Source organism: Lactuca saligna, chromosome 5 (assembly GCF_052625555.1).
Source record: "Lactuca saligna cultivar CGN05327 chromosome 5, ASM5262555v1, whole genome shotgun sequence".
Lineage (NCBI taxonomy): Eukaryota > Viridiplantae > Streptophyta > Magnoliopsida > Asterales > Asteraceae > Lactuca > Lactuca saligna.
The window spans coordinates 157,000,809-157,004,976 of NC_136421.1; the positions used below are offsets into that span (position 1 = coordinate 157,000,809).

The 4,168-nt window shown below is 37.0% G+C and overlaps 1 non-coding gene across 1 annotated transcript; it reads right to left on the reverse strand.

Annotated features, from left to right (window-relative positions):
- Positions 1-2,718: 2,718 nt before the first annotated feature.
- LOC144999023 (small nucleolar RNA R71) lies at positions 2,719-2,825 on the reverse strand. Its single transcript, XR_013660551.1, has one exon. It is a non-coding gene; the product is annotated as a small nucleolar RNA R71 (small nucleolar RNA).
- Between the last annotated feature and the right edge of the window lie 1,343 nt (positions 2,826-4,168).

The following is a 4,168-nucleotide window of genomic DNA, read 5'->3' on the forward strand; positions in this document are numbered from 1 at the left end:
TGATTTGGGTCTTTGTTGGGATCAATTCAATGGTTCTGTTTGGAAGATCTTTGGTCAAGGTTCAAAGGTTTTATCATATGTTCTGGTATTATCGTTGATTGCTTATGGAAGAACCATTGGGTTCAAGCACTACCGTTGCTAGGAGAGGAGCAATAACAGGAAGATGGTGGTATCAGTTTCATGAGTTGTTTGGTTATTGGAAATGTCAAGGGAGTTGTATGTTCGCATGGGTTGAAGACGGTTAGAGTTCAGTGGTTCTTTGAGAATGGAAATTGGAGTGGAATATTCATCAATTCAAGGCAAGAGTTATGATTTTTAGTTGCCAGCTGATATGTGCATATTTAGCTATGGATTTAGTATAGATTTTTATCATTAATCAGCTAATTATTTTCATTTTATGGACAAAAGATACTTAATAGTGTTTGAATTATATTTTCAGTCCCAAAATATATGCTCGGAAGCTAAAGCAAGCAGGACAAGCGATTGGAAGTTCGGGAATTGAAACAAGCAAGAAAAATACAAAAAAAACAAAAAAGGACTCAGCGAGTAGGGACGGCTACTCGACAAGTTGTGTCGAGGATTTGTGAAGATCTATAAGTCCTTTCCGTACACGGATTTTTAATGAGGGACTCGACGAGTCGGTCGCTGGACTCGACGAGTCACCTCTGTTTCCAGAATAATATAGATAGGGACTTGGAGATCGAGATGAAAAACCTCTCTGGAACCTAAGAGGCAAAGTTACGATTGAAGGTGCTATTAGGTCGTAAGAAGCAGAGGAATCAACCCTACATTCAATCTTGAAGAGAATTAAGGCAATTTTAGTTTATTCCTAGTAATCTTTTGATCTGAACCATGTTTAAACTCTTTAGTTTCGTTTTTTACTTTGTGTTTACTGCAATTATGAACTAAACCCTTATTCTTCTGTTTAGGGTTGATGATTTTGTGAATATGGATTGATTTTATGGTTAGGATTAATTTTAATTGGTGATTATGTTTTGTTAAGCTTATTAAGGAACCTTATATGTTGATAATAACTATTCTTCTGTTAATAAATCATTAATTAAGTTGCATGAATAGATCTTAGTTATTAATTTCATATGATTTATGTGACCGCATAGTTGTATGTCTAGGAATAACGAACGTGAAAATAGAATTAACTACAAGATAAGTAAGTTAATTTGTGAGTTTGTATGATGAACCATCAGCAAAAGGTAATTGAATGACCAATTTAATTAACCACTACAAGTCTTACTTAACCCGAATCAATAACTAGGAAATTTATTAATTTAGACAATTGACCATTGCTTGAATTAATCTCTTTTCTAAGGATTAGTAATAATGAATGTGAATCTAATCACCTTAATCGGTAACCAGTGAAGAATTAATCTGATACATTTACTATAAAATCATCCATGGGAACAAATGAGTCGAACCTAAACAGAAGTCCTCTTAACTATTGAATTTAGTGGTAATTATTTCCTTAGCTGCTAGTTAGTTAAATTGCGTGTTATTTAGTCTAACTAAGTTTCTAGTCTTGTAAAACTAGAGAAAACCCTACTTCCATTACTTGCTTTTTAGATAATATTAGTTATTAGTTTTAATTTTCCGTTCCCTAAGTTCGATACACTACATATTTAGCTACACCACAATTGATAGGTCCACTTCCTTTCTGTGTTAATTTTATAATTAAAAGTAGGTTTAAAACTAGTTGAGTTTACACACATCAAGTTTTTGGCACCATTACCGGGGAACGGTTCAAAAATTAACACTAATTTCTAGTTTTATTGATCTTTTGTGTGAGATTTATCTTGCACAATGTTACTTCTTAAGTAATTCAGTTATTAGGATAAGTTTTAATAATTTTCTGTTTTTAGAAGTTTAGTTAGAATTTTTTATTTTATTTATTTATTTATTTATTTATTTTTGCTTTGAACTCGCCGAATGCAATCAAAGCGACTCGGCGAGTCTATCACTGTTTCACAGTTTCGTTTTTTATTTTATTTTTGTTTTATTTATGCATGTTTTTCGTTTTGTTTACAGTTCGTATATGACCAGGGGAGGAGGTACACCTCTGATCCCACCGCTTGAAGACCCGGAAGCAACCTTGAAGAAAAACAAAGGCAAGAACGTAGGAGAAACCGCAACATCGAAGAATTCACTGTTGAAGAATCTAAAAGCTGTCTTTAGTAAGAAAAAAGGCAAGAAAGTAGGAGAATCCAGCTTCTCTTCAGTGGCGGACGAAGACCCGAAAAGGAGGACACCGAGTACGAAACCGAAAGGGAAGAATCTGAAACCGAGGAAGAAGGCGAATTTGAAGGCGAATTAGCTAACCCCATGGCTAATATCGATGAAGTTCCCATGGGAGAATGGAAGAAGAGGTTACATGATCATACCAGCCAAGGACTAGTGCAACCCGTGATTCCTGCGACAGCCACTTTCGAGCTAAAGGGCCACATACTTGCCTAACTTAAGGAGATTCCCTTCTATGGAAAAGATCACGAAGACGCTTACAAGCACTTAGACGAGGTCAACAATGTAGCTGATTACTTCCATATTTTGAATGTGCCTCGTGAAACCGTTTTGCTTCGTATTCTTCCCGTCACGTTCAAATGAGCTGCTAAAGATTGGCTCAAATCACTCCCTCCCGGATCCATCACTACATGGGCTAAGATGAAAGAATAATTTATTGATCAATTTTGCCCTCCCTCAAAAATAGCCAAGTTGATGAAAGCCATAGCTAACTTTGAACAGCAAGCTGGAGAGTGCCTTTATGAGGCATGGGAGAGATATAAAGGTTTACTAAGGATTTGCCCACATCACGATCTAAATATTCAACAAGAAGTCTCCATTTTCTATAATGAAGTAAATGTAACCACAAGGAAACTCCTTGATACCTTGGGACCTCTCACAACGAAGCCACCCCCGAAAGTCAAGGAGCTAATGGAAGAATTCTCTAAGCACTCTAGAGAATATCATAACCCGAGGAATGAGCTAAGTCGGGGGGATGTGAACTCAGTTAATGATAGCATGGCAGCAATGATGGCTAAACTAGAGAGTTTGGATCGAAGAATGACTAAGATGGACCAATCCATCCATGCCATTAGGGTCGGTTGTGAGAATTGTAGAGGACCTCATCTCACTAAGGATTGTGATGTTGATGAGAATGGGAACCAGAAGGTGCAAGTAGGCTATTCAAGTGGTGATAGGTTTGATGAAAATTGGCGGAAACCAAGGAAGGAATGGCTCTCGTATGATGAGTACAAAAAGGCAAAGGAGGAGAAATACAAGCAAAAAGAAAGGGGTTTTTTATCAAAAGTAGGAACCGGTTATGGAAAAGAAAGCTGATTTGGAGGAAATTTTCACAAGGTTTATAGTTGCGTCCGAGAAGGGGCACAATGATACCGACATTGAATTGAAGGATCAAAAATAATGCTTAAATATCATCAAGCTATGATGAAAGATCAACAAAATTTTCTTAGAAATCATCAAGCCTCCATTCATAACATTGAAAAACAACTAGGTCAACTTGCACAAAAAATCAATCAAAGAACACCCGGTGAACTTCCTAGCAATACCGAACAAAATCCAAGAATGGCACATCTAAATGTCATAACCATTGATTCTGAAAAAGAAAATTCACTCCTCTGACCTCTATCCAGAAGAAGACCAATAAGGTGCAAACAGAAGAGGCAACTGGATGGAATTCGAACAAACCCGACTCGAATCGCTAAGTCGGCAACATGGACTCGACGAGTCCGAGGTCTGATGAGAAAAACTGTTCTCTTTTGAAACCTTATTGGCCCCTTTTTCCATTTCCGATCCGAGCCATACTTGATTACCAGATTCAAGGGTATAGAAGATTTATGGAACATATAAAGACCCTCCAAGTAAACATTCCATTCGTTGAAACACTACTTCAAACGCCTAAGTATGCAACTTTGCTTAAAAACCTCTTTACTACTAGACAAAATATGGAAGAAGTTGCTATGGTATTGCTAAATGAACTGCCAGAAAAGAGGGGTGACCCGGGAAGCATAACCATACCTTGACAATTTGGGAACATACGGACTACATGAGCATTAACCTATTCGGGGGAAAGTATTAATATTAGTCCATATTCCTTCTTCCAAAAGTTGAACCTCCCGATTCCGAAACCTATTCACATAAA